The sequence below is a fragment of the Diceros bicornis genome, chromosome 10 (assembly GCF_020826845.1).
Source record: "Diceros bicornis minor isolate mBicDic1 chromosome 10, mDicBic1.mat.cur, whole genome shotgun sequence".
NCBI lineage: Eukaryota > Metazoa > Chordata > Mammalia > Perissodactyla > Rhinocerotidae > Diceros > Diceros bicornis.
The window spans coordinates 56,410,844-56,432,155 of record NC_080749.1 but is presented as its reverse complement, the minus strand read 5'-3'; the positions used below and the strand labels follow the sequence as shown (position 1 = coordinate 56,432,155).

The window sequence follows — 21,312 nt, the reverse complement described above, 5'->3', positions numbered from 1 at the left end:
AATTTATTAAAATGGAGGCAGAGGACTTCCTGGTGTATTTTACATTAAAAAAAGAAAGTCTCCATGAAACAAAGAAATAATGGAAGTGGGCTTACATATCAACCTCATTAGGAAGGTATGCTGTTCCCAGTATTTCAGAAGCAAAAATTTGCTCAAAAAGTTATCAGTATGCTAATTAAAAGACATTATTATCTATTCATTAGAATAAGTCTGTAAGCATCCTTACTTTCAATAATTTGTAAGCTTCTGTCTTTTATTGGGTGTAATATTTTTTATTTTATAGGGTAGTTCTTTTTAAATAGTCCATAATTCAGACTAGGCTATCCATCATTAGTCCAAATCATTAAATATTTTTATCTTACACTAAAATGTCTATTGAGGGGTTTATAAACAGACCATTTTAAAAGCTATTTGGGATGTGGCCGTTCCTATTTAATGGAATAAATATCTGTCCATGGAAATGGAATAAATACATTTTGTATGGAAATTATTCCAGAGAATTTAAGAGATTATATTAAGGAAGAGGCACTAAAAGTGAGAAGAATGAAACAGGATGGGAAGTAACCCATGTCGAGGTTGTGAAATAAACCTGCTAGAGAGTTGGTGAGAAACCATATATTATACAGTATTTTGGTAACTTAAGAACGTACCAGAGAAAAGGAAATAAACTACCAGATGAGAATGAGAAGAACAGTATCCCTAATAGTACCGTCAGTTAAAGTGAATTTTAGGGGAAAGTATTTAGTCACAGACCTGGCTGTTTCCTGAGATATCACGTTGCAGACTCCATTTTCATCCTGAGTGATGGAGTGCAGACGAATGGTGGCAAGGGATCGAGAGGATTATATAAAGCGGAGCTATTGAAAAGCTCAGTGCAGAGGAGATGTGTTCCAGTTGTCCAGCATCCATTCTGGAGACGAGAAAAAAGTAAAGATGACTTCATACCCAAATGCTCAAGTCAATGCAAAGTGTGGGATAAGCTGACAGTCAAAGCCTCTGTTCCTTGTTGGGTGAATAGTGAACCATATGTGATAAAATCAGGACCAGATGGCCCAAAAGCTAATGCCTCCACTCCTCTGGAATATGCGCATGTGTGTCTATATATATGTATACATGGCTGTGGCATAGCACATAGGGAAGAACCACCATTTCATCTTTTTATTATGTAAAGCTTCAAACATTCACAAAGTAAACAGAATAGTAAAATGAACACCCAGGTACCAATCACTCAACTTCAGTCATTATCATTATTCTGCCTTCTTGCTTCCTATCTAGTTCACTCATTCCCTATCCCCTACTCAGTGTTTTGAGATAAAATTTACATACATCAAAAAGTCTGAACTCTATAATTTTGACAAATGGATATACTCATGTAACCCACATCATCATTCCATTTTAAGCCCCATGGTTTTCTACAGGGATCAAGACTGAATTACTTGGGTCTCATTTTAATGTCAGACTGGCCAGCCCAATGACAATGGCTTAGATTACATGAACACTTAGTAGTGGATGTGTTGAAGGGATGGTGGGATAGGGAGGGATAAAAAAATGTATGTATCCTAAAAAGATCTGAGGAGCAGTAAAGGAAGGAAATGTACCCTGCAAGTAAAGAAGTTGGACTTGAATAGTCTATGAAGGAAGATAGGCAAGCCACGAGAGAGAAGAGATTTCATAAATTCATGGACTCCACGAGGAAAAGAAGACACTTCCTACTTTTCACTTTTAGACGGCAATTAGAGGAATCCCAAAACAGGGCTTGAGAGATTACCTTGACCATCGGTGTTTTAAAGCTTCTCCATAGCCTGTTGAAAAGGCCTAGAATGAAGCTTTGCTCGTGCTTGGCACCAAGCCTTCAGTGCATGTCTCCCCTCTGTCCTACACCCCCAGCTCCCTCGTCATGGGCACCTTGCTTCTTTCCAGTGTGGCTTCCTGACCTGGTCGTGTTTTTGATCATTATTGACATTCCTATTGCCTCTCAAATCTCGGCATTTGAGGAAGATAAGGCACTAGCAGAAGCACAGTCCAGGAGAAGATCATATGCCCACTCTCAGGATGCCTTCTCCCTCTGCCCTTTCTCAAAGTTTCTTTCTGCATCAATTCCGTTTTTAGGGCAGTTGTCTAACAGGAAAGACCCATTTCTCTTTTCTACACAGTGCTGTTGAAGCAAACTGCTAGAGGGGATGCATCAATATGCTGCATCGTTTCCTGGTGAATTTCACCACCTTCATTTTTTTTTTCTCTGGATTCCATCTACATTTGTCAGATGATTGCTGTGTCTTAGCTCCAAGACTACTCTGGTGATTGGTTCTCAGTTCTGTGGCTTGGAACTATACTCAGAAATCTATTCCAGATGGCCCCTCATCTGCTAATCTCTAGCTCTTCTCCTCTTCCATTTGGTTCTGGATTGGTGGTATGGACCAAAGACCAGATTCAGCAATAGCTTCTTGCTTGATGGTAGGCAAAGGCAAGAAAGTTTGAGCAAATGACTATGAATTAGTATAGCAGGTGTAAGGGCAGGAGACAAGACCATTTTTCTGTTGATAGAATAATTTTCGTGTTTTTTAAAGGCATCTTGTTCCCATGTCTGTTGGTCTCCCCAGAAGAATATGGTATGGTAAAGCTTTAATATAATGCCCTCTATTTTCTTTTTTATGCAAAGAATGCAAACTATGTCAAGTTCAAAGACTCAGTATTCTATTTTTCTCAAGGTAGTGTCTTGTTTTGTAGCTTGATGGAAAGTGAGCTTTAATATATTTTTGGGGAGTGAATGACCAATATTGATCGATGAGGTGCTATTCATTCTTTCATTCATTTTTATAAGCTCACACATTTGGTTATGAATATTAGATTTGCCCCATAGATCTAATCATAGCACCTAAGCAGCATTTTGGAGGCTAACTACAACCAGTGGAAGTGTATTTAGAACAATTTTGGTTTTCTTCAATAAACTCTCATTTAACAACTTAAATTTTAGAAGTTGACTTAGAGAATATATATGTATACATACATCATATATAATATATGAGCACACTATTATTCTTAGAAAAATGAGTTTCTTTATTTTTGTATTCCTCCATAAAGTTCCAAGAATTGCTAGAATTTGCTAAATCGATGTTTATGCTACCCATGTATTTTGCTTTTTGATGTTTGGTTTTGTTTCTTCTCCTCACCCCCATCCCCATCCAGTCTTTGACTTTCTAGATAAGAAAACCCAACATTTCTTGGTACATAACCACATAGAAACTCTTCTAGCTCCTTGGCTATTTTAAAGAAAAATCTGGCATGTTTCTTTGTTCTATCATTCTTTGTGACTCTCGTTGAGCAATCCTGAGGTTTTGTTTGTTCTTAGTCATTCTTTCCTTCTCCCAGTGCTTGAAGAGTACAATCTGATCTTTGCTGAACTTAAAATACATCTTTTTTACTACTCAAGTGATACTTATCTTATATTTTTTGCACCACTTACATGTTCCTCTTTTTTTCCTCCACAAGGATTGACTTTCATGGTTCTTAAACCTCTTTAGTCTTTATGATATTTCCTTGTTTCCTCCTTAAAAAAAAAAATCTGGTATCCTCTGACTACTGGTGGCTTGATTTCTGATGGTTTCACTTCATATGAATACACAGTACTAAAGTGCTTTTGAATTGTGTATGAAATCCATGTCCTGATTTTTAAAAAATAAATTCACCAGATATATGCCTTTAAGGATCTGCTTTGTTTATTTCTTCCTGCAGCTGAGGACCATTGCTGGTTTAGTTTGGGTCCATGGGAGCAAATGAGCCTTTGAGTGTAAAACTGTATGTCATTTGGAACTGAGCTGCTTTCACACATTTCAGATGCAAAAATGCAAAATGATGAAAGCCTGGCATTGGTATAATTGCTGGAGGTAGAACTGCTGAGCTAGCTAAAGGTTGAAACTCCAAATATTCTGCAGCTAAATTAATCCCCTCATTTATTTCTACCTGGATTTCTTTTTTCCTCCTGGGCACTAAAGCCGTTTTCATAATGTGCAGTGATACCTGTAACCTGTATATTCTTATGTTAAATCTGAATCTATCCAGGTCGTTGTTAACAGAGAGCAAAGTAAACATATCTTGGTAGTGGTAAAATAAGTTTCAGCCAATCAAATTTTTGCCCAACTTTAACAGTAGCAAAAAATATAATTGCTGTGCTTCTAGCTTAGCAGTATCTGTGAAAATGTGTCCAAAATCATGATTAAAGTCTTGAATTTCTCCATCTTTGGAGGAATCTCTCATGAATACATTCTGCAGATCTGTTTAACAAGAAGAATCTCTAAATCCAGCCATATTATATTCAGAAAAACTCCTTTCCTTCCACAAGACTTCTTGATTTTTCTGGAAGAGAAATTTCAGAGGGAAGTTGGGAGGATCTTGATGTTGTTGCAGTGGAAGGAGGTCTTCTTGTCCTCAAAAGAAGAGAGCCTTGCTGCTCAGGATGCCCCACAAAGCAGGGATGGTACAAGGAAACTCCAGTTTTCTCTCATGGTGTGGATCACGAGGACAACCCTCCTAAGAGACATGGGGTCACTGGAAGAGTTCACAGCTGCCTCATCCTGTGCTCAAAAATCCATCCCTTTAAAGGAAACAAGGATGCTTTAGTTAGCACCAAGTCCACTGTCTTTTTTTTTTCTTCTGAATAAAGAAGCTGGAAGACACCATGGGAAGAGTGCCATTCCATTTTCCTTTTTTTTTTTTTCAAGTATTATACCCTGCAGAAATTGTTTAAGAACAATTTATCCTTAACCACTTCACCCTCAGAGGTTGCCAGCTTCAAGGTCAGGTTTGGCTTGGTTTATCAGTTCCAGAAATGGGATTCTAGCAGGTCGAAACTACAAGAAGCGATCTCAACCACGGCGCTCTAGTTCTGCCTTTGTGAATTTGGTAGGTCCTATAAAATCCAAGGAGGAACCGGGCTGCTGGAAGCTGGCACCTCCCTTTCATTCAGGCCGATTTCCCATGAGAGGACAGGGCCCCGCATGGAACTGCTTTACGGTGTGTGCGGTAGTTGTTTACTTTCATTCATGTTTCATTAACTTCTCCTCTGAGGGGTGTCCAGCTTTTTTTTTACTACATTTGTGTTGTTTGTTGCTACTGCCAGAGTATAAACTTGATATAGACTTTGGTTATGTTTATGGGCCTGAGCCGCTCAGGACTATAGTATTCAAAACTCCCTGGCCTTCTTCCAGAAGTTTGCTTTATAACCTTCACAATGATATGAAATGAGCTCTTAGAAAACAAAACCTTTCATTCAGACAGCCGTGTCAGATCTCGGCTTGCTTTTGCTTTTCTCTTACAGCGGATACCAGTGGATGGCGGATCTTCTCACGTGGGGGGTCTGAGGAAAATCCCACATGATTGACAGAGGCCCACATCAGGTCACTCAGGTCAGACTTGACATACGATCAGGTGAAAATTCAGCTCCAGAAACTTGGAGAAGACCTCAGCTCCGGAAACCATTTTTAAAGAAAATTAAACTTTCTGAATGGTTTAAACACATGTTTTTAATACTTGTTAAATGTCTTTTCTTTCTGGAAAAGACATGCTTCAAGAAAATGAAGAAAAAGATAAATATTTGGCCAAACAGTCTTTTCTACAAATGCCGCTGGGTAAAAGCAAATGAAAATTGTACTTATTATCAGGCTGGACTCTGTTCTACACCTGCATTTTATTTTTCTTTCTTCTCTCTTTATTGTGTATATAACAGTTTGCTTCATATGATTCTTAATTAAATATTTAACAGCACACAACAGTGGAGGTTGGGTAACGTTGGGCTGTGTTTTACTGCAGTAGCTTAATGTGTATATTTATACTTTGTGGGGGTGTTTCAAACCACATAGAGGGCTCCCTTCCGTGCAGAGACCTGAGTGCATCTCACAGAGGGGACTATGACCTCTGTTAGCTCAGAGAACCAACCTGCTGCAGGGCTAACATGCAAACCCTAACGTGTCCCAATTCAACTGCTTCCTTAGGGCAGAGCTCCCTTTCGCTCAGTGAGAAAGGATGCTTTGTTGCTTTGTCCTTCCTTTTAGAAAGCCTGATTTGTCTCTGTATAGAGTGGAAGAGGGGGATAGAGATGGAGGAACAGTCTACAGCAGGCAGGGCAAAATACAGTTGATTATTGGCAACAGGGAAATTGTCATTGACCTAGAGTGAGTCACAGAGTAGCCAGCTGGGCTTCAGAAGGATTTGGCAGCTTGCTATGTGTGTGGTGATACGTTGCGGTTGTGAGGGTGTCAAGGGGGGAAATGCCAAGGGCCATTAGTTGGCCCAGTGGATTCAAGAGCAGGTCATTAGAGAAACGATTTGTTCAAAGGTGAGTTGGCATTTGGACAGGGAGTCTCCTTTCTGCAAGATAACTGACTGCAGTGGTAGAGCTAGAGGGATGTGTGGAGAGGAAACTGAGGGGCCTTTCCCTGGATACAGGGGGAAGAGCCAGGCATGAAGTGAGGGTGCCAAGCAGAATTCCCTGTCACCTTTTGCCAAAGTCTAGAGCTGTGTTTCCTAAACCTATTTAGGTCGTGGACTCATTGAGAATGTGCTGAAGGCTTGCTATGGAACTTCACTCTAGAACAGGGTTTCTCAACCTTGAACTAGTGATGCTTTGGGGTGGGTAATTCTTTTCCGTGCATTGTAGGATGTTTAGCAGCATTGCTGGCTTCTGCCTACTAGAGGCCAGTACCCCCCGCCCCCAAGCTGTGACACCACTACTGTGTCCAGACATTGCCAAATGTCTCCTGGGGGAGGGGCAAAATTGACCCTGGTTTGAGAACCAGTGCTCTAGAAGTATATAAATATATCCAAAATTTCCAAGGGATGAGGGTTTGCTGATTCTTGAAACCTATTCATGATCCTCCCTAGGGTTAATAATATTAAAATATCTCTAGCACCTCCTGTTCTGACTTCTCAGAGAAGCTAATTCTCTATTGTCATAGAATCATGGGTCTAAGAGCCACAAGGGGCCCACTTACTCTACTAACTTTCTGAAAGGTATGGAGAATTTTTATCCATTAAAAACAGGGGGTTCATAAAATTTAAATTACTTAGCTCTGATCGCACTTAAATTACTTACTGATGATATTATGGGGTATGAGAACCCAGATTCCCTATCTCCTGGGACAGATATATCCTTGTCCAGTGGTTCTAGGCTACCGGCCTATGAAACTTGGGTGAAGTCACTGTGGCTAATAAGTACATCATTAGACTGCACTGCCTTTTTCTCCCATATTTCTCTTCCCTCATGTTCAACCCAGTGGGCCCTCAGATGTGGCTGCTTTTCTACCAGGTACCCCACACACAGAGGTGAGTGGAATTCTCAATGAATTATAGGGACTGCTCTGTTTGTAGCACTCCAAGGCAGCATTTCCTACAGGAAAGCAGGCATTGTTGTCAGTGCATTGTCTGTGGGACTTGCAGGTGAACAGAGATATCTAGGTCCGTTGTGAGTAGGGTAGACGCCAGCTGTGTATTTGTGGCATGCTTTCTGGGATAGCCTTGATATAAGAAGTCAGATATGGCCAAGGGGCAGGTACGTGTATGTCTCTCCAGGTGTGGATATTCTAGAGTCACTTACTGTCTCTTTGACTGAGTCTATAATACTTGTTTCCCTGTGAGGAGTTGAATTGATGACCCTAGTAAATGCAAATGCTTATGTTTTGTGCAATGCAGATATTTTCTGAAAATAGTGTTTTATTCACTTGGGTTATTACCAACTCTCCTTCAAGAACGTGGATACTATATAGCAGTGCTTAACAGTGGTTGTACTGCCTCCAGGTGGGGAGAAGGGGGGCATTTTGGAGATGTGTGGGGGCAATTTTGGTTGACACATTGATTGGGGGACACTACTGCCATTTATGAGCAGGGGCCAGGGATGCTAGATATTGAAGATTTGTGCCATGATCCACATGAATTTTGAATGTCTCACAAGATCTATTTATAATTTTTTGAACTTCAAACCTAATTCCATTTAGTAGAGAAGCACAAAGTAGTTTTGCTCAGTTTTAATGATCACTGAAATTTCCAGGAATGAAACTACCATTTAATTAAGAGGACATCATCCTTTTTGTTTGGAAATTTACAAAGAATTCTTCATTTTCGAAAATCATGTTATTGATGGCAATTGCTGATTTCAGTTACTGTGATGCAATTTATATGTATTAGTCTGCTTTGGAGTAGTTATGTTCATGATAATTCTGTGTGTGTTAATATAAATATATAAATATATATGTGCATGTGTGTGTTTACACATATGTATGTATGTCTATGTGTATGCATATGTATATTGTATATATATGTATATCAGTTTGCAATTACAGTGGAAGGACTACCATTTCAACATAGGTCTCCAACTCATAACTATTTGGAATCATAAGGAAACACTATGGTTCTCATCACAGAGTATTATTTTGTAGCTATCACCTTTAGCCAAATAGTCCACTGTGAATTTACATTTCTCTCTAGGGAATGTGAAGATTTGCACAATTCTTTCCGTGGAGCCAGACCTTCAGCTTCAACCACATCGGACAACAAAGCAGGACATTCTGACGCTGAAGGAGGAGAACAAGAGTTTCTCCAACTCAGTAAGAGGAAGCTCGTCTCTATTTTTCCAAGCATCTGTTTCTGTTTCTCTCTCTCTCTCCTCTTTTCCTCTCTCTCCTCTTGGCTCTCTCTCCTTCGATCTATGCTGGGCATGTTCACATGTCTCCTTCTTTTTCGAAGTTCTCCCATTTTCCATCTCTAAGCAGATGACCTGTTCATGTGAAATATCAAAATTACGAGGGCAAGGTTCCCACAACTCTTACTTTTTTCAGAATGATCCTCCCATTAAGTATTCCTTAGGTTATTTTTTTCCATTTAAAGTTGCTTAAATTTACGATTATCATCCCCATTGGTCTTGGAGGAGTAGAAGTTCTTGGACTCCAGAGCATAAAGACCTCTACATTTGCCATGGATACCTAACCCTCTCTTTATATAAGATTTTCTTCCTACTTTTAATGACTCCTTTACTGGCATCATTAAATTCTCCTGGATCTAGTATCAGCTATCAAATAAGATTACTTTTAGCTGACAATTGAAATGACCTTTTATTTCTTAGCTATTTCTCTAGAAAGAATAAAAACAGTTCACTTTATTGATTGCTTACTATATGTCAGGCACTGTTCTGAGTTCTTTATGTGTATTGTTTTATTTAATCCTCATAGATAACTGCATGAGGTAGGTTCTATTATTATTGCCATTTAGTAGATAAGGAATCTGGGAAAGGTTAAATAACTTGCCCAAGATATCATAATTAATAAGTGTCCTTCTCTGTCCATCAAATGTAAGTTATTTAATACCCTAAATAGAAAAGCATCCCAGAGAAAAATAAATTGAGAAAGCATAAGACTAAATCCATCACCAAGACATTCCCTCAGAATTGTGGTTGTGATAGGCCTAGCTTTCCCCTAAATGTTGGCTTGCAATCACATTCTCATTACTCATATCTAAACTATATATAGCACCAATATGTCATCTGGAGAAGAATGACTATAACAGTTTATGCTAACAGATTTCAGTGTATGTCTCTTTTTACTTTGATTGCTGTCCTATTTAATTGGTAAATTATTCCTAATCAGAGAACTGAAAGGAATAAATTTAAAAGCAAGTTACTTAGTTTCTCTGAGCCTAGATATCTGATCACAAACATATAACCTTTTTCTTTCTTTATATTGAGGGGCTGGAGAATGGAGAACAGAAGCGTGGATGACTATAGTTATATACTAATAATGCCAATGCCATGGTTTTAAATTCTTGCATGTAGGTTGTCTTTTCTCTGTGCTTTTACCCCAGATTATGCCCTTAATCTTGGTCCTGAACCATTTATCTTGAGAGGGACCAGAGGAGAGGGCAAGTCTATTGCTTCTGCTTAAAAACATATCTAAGAGTTGGACACTGAGTAGCTTAGCTGCATACTGTCAGTTGGTACACAGCTCCTCCCAGACTTTCTATTTTCTCGTATTTTGGGGACTGGAAACCTGCTCACTACATTACTCACACCCCTTTACAAGCTGGGTTCTATTGGGTTCTACCAAATAGAGGCACTCAGGTGAGACGAGAAGATGGCAGGAAAGCAGAAGTCATTCTGCCTTAGGCAGCAACGTCGGTGAGAATGTAGGCCTGTGGTTCTCTGCTCAGTAGCAGCATTCAGTGGCCTACGTGAGTTCACGGGCTCTGAGCAACACAACTTTTCCCTTTCCCTTCTCTAGTCTTAGCATTTTCTTGCAGTTACATATTTTTGGATAACCCTTTACCTTTTCTTATTTGTACTTCCAGCCCTTCCAATATTTTTATATTCTCTGTATTAAATCTCCACCTCCACACCCATTTGAAATAGAGTGGTTTCTATTTCCTGGCTTGGACACCAACTTGAAAGTAGGTACGGTGGAATTTATAAGAGCCAATAACATTGTCTTCACAGATAAAACACAATTTGATCTGTTGGCTGAATTTATTTATTGTAACATGAAAAGAAATTAAAGATAGTTTATATAAGGTAGAGTAATGGTAAGTAGGCATGTGTAATGTATCTAACTGGCCCGAGTGGATTATATCTTCAGAACAAAAAGGATTGCAATAAAACAAACAAGCAAGCTAACCAACCAACCAACAAAAGGAAAAAAGCACCATAAACTATTTTCACTAATAATATTGTAGGTAGAAGTGTTGGCATTGTTTTCTGAGATTCTTCTAGAGCATTATGTGATAAAGCAAATGAATAATTATGTTGGCATCACTGTGTATCAACTTTTTCAGAGTGGAAAAAAGGAGTTACAGATGTAAGATCCATGAGGTTAAGTTAAAAACTCTGTAGCCTGGAATTGCGATTGGAATTAACATTTTAAACTCATGAAGTATCTTACCTTTAAAAATATATTTCCTAGCTTTTTCCTCCCAAAAGGCCTAGAAGCAATGACCAATCCATCAGCAATGAGCACCTTTCGTGAACAGACTGTCATCTCTTAATATAATTTCCCACTTTAAAGAACCAGGGATTCTTGAAGAAATGGTTGATTCTAGGTCTGGGGTAGAAAAATGTACAAGATGATCCTATGTCACAAAATAAGAAAGCTCTCAAAGACCCATCTTGTGTCAAAAAAACTCAGGTGCCAACTTGAAGAAGTTTTCATTGGTTAACTATGGGTCAAATTGTATATCAGTAAGAGTAATAACTGTAATGGGTTGAAACACATAAAATATACTTAAATAAATGAGATTATAATAGTAATTTAAAACAGGAGACATCATTCACCACCTTTGGAAGATGCCAGGGAGCCAACTCGTATAGTAGATGAATAATTCTTTTATTCTGCCTTTCTTATATGAGCTGTATCTCAGAGTAACCAAATAATTGATTAGAGGAAATTCCTCTTTATAAAAGGATTCCAGGTAATAAAAGAAGGAAGGATAAAATTAGAATATCACTTTTTTGTTCCCTAATAAATTAATGGATCTAGGCAGTGATTATTAATGACTGCTAACATTACAAAAAGAGAGTGAACCAGATAGTAAGTTGAAATACACAATACCATCTTTAACATACTCTTGGTTAAAAAAAATTGAATCTAAAGCTAATAAAAAAAAATTGAATCTAAAGCTAATAAATCTGCTAGAACTAACTACCAAATTCAGAGAACAGAGGAAAATGTTAAACTACGCCATGGAATGAAGTCAGCAAAATCCAAACTGTGGGTTTTGACACATAATATATAATGTGGATTTTGACACACATAAATTGAAGGAACAAAGAAGAAGTTGTGGAGGGAAGCCTATAGAATAAAATAGACTTAAGAAATATCAAATAATTGCAATGTAGAGTCTTATTTGGATCCTGATGCAGACAAAATCATGAGACAATTGGGGAAATATCAACACTGACTGCATAATTAATTGTATCAGAGATTATTAATTTTCTTTTGGTTCAGTAATAATTCTGTGGTCATATTTTAAGAGTCTTTATTTTTTATAGATACGTATTGAAGTATTTTTGGAGAAATGATCCCTAAAATTTGCTTCAGAATGATCCAGGGAAGGGGGAGTTATGGGGATACATTTGAATCAAAATTGGCCATGAGTTGATAATTGTTGAAGCTGGATGATGAGTACATGGGGGTTTATGACATTACTCTCTCTGCTTTTGTGTATGTTAGAAATTTTTTATAATGAAAGGAGGAAAAAAACGTGGAGAGGCCTAATAGAAGATCTTAGCGCCCTGGTTTCAGGAAATTGAAGGCCTTCAGTTGTCAAGGATTGCTGCCTACTATGAATTCCTCAGATATTTCCAGGTATGGAGACCACATCAGAACTTAAACATGTTTCAGAGCCCCACTTTGTGCCCTTAATCTTGAAAGATATGAAGAGCTAGGAGCCTCAAAAAGAGTGTATCTCCAATTGCTGCTATAACAAATTACCACAAACTAGGTGGCTTAAAAACTGTGTTAAAAACCACAAATTTATTATCTTATAGTTCTGGAGGTCAGAAGTCCAAAATGAGTCTCACTGGGCTAGAATCATGCTGTCAGCAGGATTGCATTCCTTCTGGAGGCTCTAGGGGAGAATTGGTTCCTTGCCCTTTCTGTGTGTCTACATTTCTTAGGCCCATGTCTGCATCAGTCTGATCTCTGCTCCTGTCCTCACATCTCCTCCTCTGATGTGCTTTTCTCTTTCACTTATAAAGACCTTTTTGATTACATTGGTCCCACCTGGATAATTCAGGCTACTCTCATCTCAAAATCCTTAGTCACATCTGAAAAATCCCTTTTGCCATGTAGGGTAACATATTAAAAAATTCTAGGGGTTAAGATGTAGACATCTTTGGGGGGACCATTATTCTGCCTGCCACAAATACAAGTGAAAAAGTTGGGAAATAGGATTAATAAGGGAAGGTATATCAGTAGGATTCAGCCAGGAAATAGGAACCATTCTAATATTTTAAACAGAGGACATTTAATACTGAGTATTTGTTACACAAGAGGTGGAAGATCTGAAGAGCCAAACAACATACAGTAAAGTACCCCAGAGGTTAGCAACAGCAGAAGCTACTATTACTTCTAAGATGGGAAGAGCACCGGAAGGAGGTGGTGTTACCAGAATCCAGATGCTGGGGCTATTTTGTGAGAATCGTGGCAGAGGTTTCCCAGTGGAAATTGGGAGCAAGGAGATATGGACTGTCTGGTAGGAAGCTAGAGTCCCAGAGGAGACATGGGAATAAGTGGGTTCTTGTGATCTGTGGTAGTTGCATTCTATGAAGTCACCGTGAACACTGAATTAGTGAATACTGAACCATTGCTCCTTGGGGAAGTACAGGGTTAGGTTCCTGTGAGCCTCTGGTCACAACAATTTCCTCCACCAATCAATACACAACCTTGTTTTATGTGTGTTTCTGTTCAAAGTCACCTTACTTAATATACATTGTTGCGTCATTAACATTGAACTCATGGCACCAGCACTATAACGCATGCCTGAATGAAGCTTATCTAATACATGCATTTTCTCCATAAGATACATTACAGCCTACTTGTACTTAGGAACACCCAGACCGCACTTCCGCAGTATGCTTGGGGGCCATTTTAAACAGTGAAATCACTGACAAGAAGCACGAAAATGAGAAAAACATGGCACTAAATACACTACGAAAAGGACACATTTACAGTATGAAAGCTGAAATAAGAAGACAGAGCGTTGCCTTGTTTGACCTCAGCTGGGAACAGGTGCGTCAGATGATTCAAATTTTTCACTGCTCTATGCATGACCATGAATGACCATGAAAGGGCCACAAGTATCGATTTTGGGGTTACAAATAAATTTTAGTAAGTAGGCAAGTTTGCAAATATGGAATTCATGAATAATGAGGCTTGACTGTACTTCCCCAGACAGATAGGTGGAGGAATACCCTGGATTCCTCCCATCTCCCACTTTCTAGTCTTCCCCCAGGGTTTTCTTTGGGTAAATAAGTTGCATGGAAGTCTGGGAAACAGAGTTGGCAGGAGAAGGATGGAGAACACATCTGACTACCAAGAGACGACGCACAGCACAAAAGGTTTACAGGACTAAGATTTGGTGGTGAAAGAACTTAATGAGAAGCAGTTGAGGAATTTAATGATTGCCTTTAGATTTACAGACCTTATTATAGAGAGGATGATGACAGGCTGTTTTTAATTTCCATAGAAACAGTATCAATTGATTTAAATTAAAATTGAAGCTATAGATGGAAGATTTATGAAAACTCTTCTACCTGTAAAGACTGAGAGATCTAAAAATACTTTAGAAAGGATGGATGAGGAATTCCCTTCCTTAGAAATGTTAAAGGGTCAGGCACCTATTTACCATTGAAGTTATTTGGTGGCTGGCCTATCTGGAGGTAGGGGCATGCTCTGTGGGGTCTGAGCTGGCCCTCGCTATAATTCTGTTTATGGTTAATATCACCTTGAACTCTGGAGAGTGGCAAATGCCACGGCAGCTGCCTCTCTGTCTTGGGTCTGAGAAAGGACAAAAATCCTGTTGTGGCAGAAGGGTGGTGAATAGAGAGCAAATCAACAAAAAGATCATTTCAGCACAGGGTTGGTGGCTTACTTGAGTAAGTGATTTATGACACAATGTTTTTATTTGATCTGGCATTACAGGGATAAATTATTGAGTGCTAATTGTATGTTGATAAGCTGTTCCTGCTTGAATTTATTCCTTCCTCAGTTTGTGTTAATTGGGGCATATTGGAACAGAAGGGGAATGGCCCACTTACTGCCTGGTTTGGTTTACGCTGTTGCTAAAATGCCGAGTTGTAATTGTGTCTTTACTGTTTTTTACGCTAAGTGAATAAGGGAGCTCCTACCAGTGGACTTTTTTTCTTCCCATTAATGCATATTTCTTTTTCTCGTAACTGAAATGTTAAAGAATAATATCACTCCTATTTACTTGTTCAAGTTTACTCAACATGCAGCAGAAGGTGGGGTCAGAGGTGGACTGGCTGAAGGCTACGGAATTTTAAATGCATATTTTATCATTTGAAATTTAAATCTTTTTCAGATAAAGCCACCATGGGGTGGGGGGAGGTAAGAGGGCAGGATACGGAATGTTTCCTGCATAAGTGGCTTTATCTCTGACCAATCTCTCTCTCTTTCTTTCTCCCCTCTGTCTCTTCTTTCTCTCTCTGGCATGAAGAGACTTAAGTGGCAACGGAGTGTGAGAGGCCAGCAGTGAGAATCTGAGTGTGCCGTGTAGAAGTGTAGGTGTGGATGGCGTGAGGTGGTAACTGCCAGATACTTGGGTCTTGTCTCTCAAGGGTCTCTGTAATAAGCACTCAACTCCAGGCAAGTCGAGTGAGTCCAGATTTTCAGAACTCAATACAAACAAAAAGCAGCAAATGACCAGCAGGATTATAAGTAGAAAAGCTTAAAGGGTTGAGATTAAAGGAAACCATCAATGGCAGAGGAAATAGTAATACTCCAAAGAGGCACGCCAGATTCCGGGGACTGGAGGGCTGTCCACAGGAGTTACTGCACACGGCCTGAGGGGAGGCTGGTAAACACTAATCCCAGACACAGATTCGCTCTCTGCCTTGGTTTTATGAATTCTGCTGGATGTGGGCAGGTGTGTACTTGGCTGTAAACCAGAAAGAGGTGGACCCTGCAGGTGCCAGGAGCTCCGGGCTATGGCAGGGACAGTGGGTGCCGCTCTCCAGGCCTGTTCCTGGGACTTGAGTCTCCTTCCACCTCTCCACACTCTGCTGTAACTCTCCTCCCTCTCCTAGTGTTGTTCTTAGATGTCACATATAATCTCTTTCTTCTGGCTCTTCTCCCTCAAATCAAAATAGAAAAGAGTTCCATTTAAGTCATTGTTCATGCAGCTTTCCTAGTCAGAGTAGAAAGAAACTTGCTGGCCTCTGTGTAGAGAGAAGGAGGATTAGGTGAGTGTAGTTACCTAAAGATACCTTGCTCTGTAAGCACTGAAAGAACCTTGTAATTGGGTAGTTTACCCACCAAATTGCTCTCCAGGTGTGGATGGTAAGGGCAGAGTCATGCTGAAATTTCTGGGAATAGCTCTAGTTCATAGATAAAGCCATTTTGGCTGTTGGCTAGTTAATTAAAACAGGGGTCATAATTACAGAAAGATTAGTGAAAATGTCACCGTAACTATGATGTGCTTCCTCGAGGAAGGAAAACCAACTAGGTGTTGGCAGTGCTAGTCTCACTGCTGGAGCGTTGCGTGTTCTACTAAAGCAAGCCGTGGCCTAGCAATCCTTCATAGAGATCACAGAAAGTAATGGAAGGAGAGCCTGGGAGGAGACAGAGCCCTGGGTTCTAGCTTGGGTTTCACTATTGACATGACTCCTTCTACCCTTTTCCCAGCAGTCTGGGGACCTCCCAGAGAAGATTCTGGCACCTGGGGAGCTGGTGCCAGGAGCTGGAGCCTCTAAGGAACAGGACTGCTGGAGTGCTGAGACCTGGAGGGGAAGCCATGCCAGCATTCAGAGGAAAAAGCAGGGATTCAAGTCCCAGAGGCGAGGGGCCCAGGTGGGGTCCCAGAGCTGGATGCGAGACACTGGAGTCAGCTCAGTGTGCATTGTCAGTAGGTCCTGTGCCATGTCAGTCTCCAGGTCCCCGCCACCAAGATTAGCCAATGGCCATTGATAGCTTTAGACTTAAAGTAGGAAGCTAGAACGAGTGGAGAACCTAAAGCCCATCCAGTGTAACTCAGAAAGGTGAAGTGATTTGTCCAGAGTCACACAGCTGGAGGTGGCAGAGCCAGGACTAGATCCAGTTCTCTGAACTCCCAGGAATGCTGTATCTGTTATAACCTCCAGCCCACCTGTTGTATGCAGGTCCATTCTGACCTTGGGTGAAAGGGATGCTGAATTCACCCCAACCAACCAAACAGGGAGACAGGAAACTAAAATGGGATTCCAGAGTTATTCAAACTCTGTATTAAACTGTTTCTCTATTTTTTAACTGGGTCAGGTAAGAATTATAGGTGATGCTGACAAAATTCTTGAGAAAAAGTGGGTAGTGATCACTCTAGTAAAGAGAAGGTTGTAGATAGTTTCTGCTCTATCGAGCTGAAGGTTAACATCAATACAAACTTCTTTGGTTTTCTTGGTAATTCTTAACCTTCTTGATTTGATTGTCTGCCTCCTGGGCTGCTATGGTTAAGATCTGGCAGGTGTAAGTTTGCCCTCGATCTTGCTTCTTTGAGCGTGGTCCCCAGACCAGAGCGTCAGCCTCACCTGGGAATATGTAAGACCTGCAGATCCGTGGGCCCCCACTCTGGGCCCACGAGATCAGAATCTCTGGGGATGGGCCCAGAAATCTGTCTTAACAGGGCCTCCAGGTGATTCTGATGCACACTAAAATTTGAGAAGCCCTGAGCTAGAATAAAAAGGGAGTGTAGAATAAAAGAATACAAGAGGCCGTACAAAGCAATGGTTCAAACTCTGACAGTTACTAGCTAGGAAACCTTGGACAAGTGACTGTCTCTCTGTGCCTCAGTTTCCTTGATTCTGAAATGGTTGTGTCTGCCTCACGAGGTAGTTGGGAAGCTCAAATGAGATAATGCAGGAAAAGCCTGCATGTAGCACCTTGCCCATGTTTATTGGGTAGTCAGTTCATTTTACTTATTAGTCCTATGATTATTAGGATTTCAGATATCTGTAGCCCTGGCAGCCCACAGTGCAAGTTCCAGACCCTTCCTCGTGCACTCTCTCTCTCCCATGCTCTCTCAGAGCTTCCACAGCTCTGTGCAAACTTTGCAGCTACTGTGGGGTGAGTGCTGTGGGACTGGCTTGAGGGGGTCCTCCTGAGCACCTTGAAGAATGCATCTCCAGCCCCTCACCGGTTCCTGAGTGTCACAATGAAATCAAGACAGGATTAAACCATATTCAGTCCTATTTCTTGCCAAGGAAAACAGGTTGTGGGAACCTCATATTCTGAGCCAAAACTCAAGAACCATTAACCACAAGCATGAGCCTCCTTAGGCAGAGAGGGAGGCCCAAATCTCAACATTGGAACTGCCCTCAGAATTCCAAAGTGTCTGGCTGGGCTGGGTTAGATGATCCCACCCTGGCCATTCCCTGGGGCTACTGCCACCAGCATCCACACAGCCACTTTAGGAGCAAGAGGCCAGCCCCCTCTCCTGAGCAGCCTGTCGCACAGAATACAGACACAGGAGTGGCAGGCTGGAGCAGCAGCTGCCGCCGCCTCCCTCAGGGCCACCGTAACGTCTCCCAGGGGGCCAGCCCAAGCTTGGATGAGCCTTGGAAAATTAGTGAGCAATTCTGACTGGTTTAATTTTTCTCTCCTAAGAACTTGAGAGACCATGTCCTCTTAATCATCTTTTGAGACGAAAGACAAGAGAAAAGAGAGACATTCAAGAAAACGCAGAGCAATTAATCTGTTCATTCATGTTCAGTAAATGACTCTGTGCTCCGAGTACATTCATCCTTTTATTCCACAGACATTTCTTGGGCACCGCTCTGCGTGGAGCACTGGGGACACCAGGGTGGATTAGGAACATTTCTGCCCTCAGGAATTCTGCAAGCCTGTGGGGAGAAGGAGAGGCAAAGGGTACTACCATCAATGAGCATTTACTGTGTGCCAGACACTGGACTATGTGCCTAATCCTCACAAGAACCCTGTGAGGTCCGGATTCTTACTCCCATTCTACAGATGGGACATTGACACAAAAGCCCTTCTTTTCTTCACTCTACCATGCTGCCTCTGTGGGGGCGTGCTCGTTCATCACTAGTGTTGATGTGTTAAGGAACATGAGAAGGTGCAAGTTCAAAGGACCCCTGGCAAGGGAGAGAGATTGCTCCTGGCTGCCATGTGGGCCTTGAAGCAGAGTCTAAGGGAGAGCATGGGCCTGGGGAAGCTGGTGGAGGAAAGTTTTGAGCAATGCTCTGGGCAAGGCTGGGGTAGGGGCGGGATGGGCCAGGCAGGCCCTGAGTGGTTCTGTTTGCCCTGAGTATGGGCTGCAGGAGTCCACTGTGGTGAGGCAGAAGAATTAGGCAGCCATTATCTCAGGTCAGGCCTTGCCCTCAGCGTGATCCTGGCCAGTAGCCAGGACAAAACTTGGAATGTACCTTGCACTTCCAGATGAGGGTGCAATAACACCTTGTCAACATGTTACACTTGGTTTCATTTTTATCACCATCACCTCCCCACCCAGCCACATTGATTAAGTGGACACATGCATGAAGTGCTTGGCATAGGCTCAGAGCAGGTCGGAGGTCACCAACACCTCTCCTCACTCAGAGCCTCCCCCTTGTCCAGGCCAGTTCGTAGCAGCCGCCTCCTGCAGCATCACCTGAGAATGTCAGGAAGGAACTGGCACTCGCCAAGAGGTGAAAAGGGCCCAGGTGCTCTGACATGCATTGTGTACCCTTGCCAGGCAGTGAGATGATTCCCACTTCATGGATGTGGTCACTGAGGTTCAGAGAGACCAAGGGGTGAAGGACCCAGCTGGTGCAAGTGGAGCATGCTCTTTCCAAAGCTGGTGCCTTAGGAGCTAAGGGGGCAGTTGACAGGTTTCTGGGGACAAATAATAATCTGTGATAAATTTAGTTGATTTAAGTTAATCCATTAAAAGTTTAACAACTTTTTTCATCAAAGTTGAGACCATATTGATAAGGGGCAAAACAGACTGGATACTGCAGTCAGACAGTCCTGTGTTCAAACCCTGGCCCCACTTAGCCTTTCTGTGTGAATTCACCTCCTCCGAGCATTTCTTTCTTCATTCATAAAACCAGAATAATAGTACATACTCTATAGTGTCATTAAGGTGAAGTGATACAATTTATGTATAGTATGTAGTCCTGTTCTTGGCAAATGAGGTCTTCTCTTATGCCTTGTCTTTTCATCTAGCAAATGCTTGCTTCCAGATTAACTGGTTTGGACATAAAATATTGACCATTTTGATCTACTCAGCCAGAGTATTATTTACTTGAGATTGCATGGGTACCCAAATACCTTGTTTCATGGCCAGGCAAAAGAAAGCTAAGATAATTAGCACAAGGCATAGTTCTCCTCCAAGAATGCCAAATGACCTAAGTCTTCATGGTTAGCCCTTTGAAATTGTCTTGGTTTCATGATTTCAGGGCCCATGGAAGTTCCATGTGGCAGAGATTGGCTGGTACCAAACTTTTTCCCTTTTCCTCTCAGCTAGATTATACTTCCCATTCTCCTTCATAGTTAGGTGATTATGTGACTGAGTTCTGGCCAGTGGAACATGAGTGGAAATGATGGGGCTGTGGAATGAGGGTGAAAAGCGTGGCCTCTAAGAATCTCCCACAAATCCTCTTCTCTTCCCTCGTGTGCTGCTAGAGAGAGGATCCAGTGAAGGACTCCAAGGCTATGGAGGCTGGGGAGCCCCTAGATGGAAGGAATCTGGGTCCCTGAATGACTGCATGGAGCAGAGTAACCATCCCACCCAAAAACTGCATTGGGCTATGAGTGAGACATACACTCTCGCTGTGTTAAGCCACTGAGATTTGGGGGTTATTTGTAATAGCAATTAGCCTGCCCTAAATAATACAGCCTGCTTGTGGCTTATAGCAAGATATTTCCAGCCACCATTAATGCTCTCTCTAAATGGCCCTATAAAATCAAATACCCTGGGAGGGGTAATATATTTCTTTACATTAGCATAAATTAATTTATACGCTTAGCCTGCCGGGTCCAAGCAGGACCCTCCAGATATATGGCACTGTTTTTGATTGCAGGTGTGGCTGAGGAGGGAGATGGCTGGTACAGTGGTTCTCAAAGCATCAGTATCACTTGCACCTTGTTAGAAACGCAAATTTTTGGGCCCCATCTCAGATCTAGCAGATCAGAAACTCTGAGAGTGGAGCCCAGCGATCTGTTCTCACCAGCCCTCTGGTGATTCTGATGCATCAGGCTAGTGTCTGAGAACATTTGAGGGAGGAGGACTGCTGGAGACCTGGAGCTCACGTCTGGGGAAAGCAGAACAGAGTCGGGTTCACAGCCACTGCTCCCACGCAGACCAAGGGCACTGAGTGAAGGGGACAAGGGGAGAGGGACCAAAGATGAATACTTTACAATGTTCCTCATGGTTCTATCATTGACTATGGCACAGAGTTTAAGAATTTGGCTTGTCATTCCATAGAGGATTAATTACTACACCTGAAGATTTAGTGTTAGCCTGCTAGGGCTGCCATAACGAAACACCACAGACTGAGTGGCTTAAATGATAGAAATTTATTGTCTCACAGTTCTGGAGGTTGGAAGTCTGAGATCAAGGTGCCTGCAGGCT

At 41.5% G+C, this 21,312-nt stretch overlaps 1 long non-coding RNA gene across 2 annotated transcripts in view; it reads right to left on the bottom strand.

The window, feature by feature from the left end:
* Positions 1 to 216: 216 nt before the first annotated feature.
* LOC131410847 (uncharacterized) overlaps positions 217 to 21,312 on the bottom strand; it is a 55,957-nt gene continuing 34,861 nt past the window's right edge. Inside the window, exon 3 of one of the 2 annotated variants that reach the window (XR_009221423.1) lies at positions 217 to 910. This is a non-coding gene — a long non-coding RNA (uncharacterized LOC131410847). Of the gene's footprint in view, positions 911 to 18,268; positions 18,581 to 21,312 lie in introns of those variants that run through there. The other variant, XR_009221422.1, reaches the window with a different exon arrangement.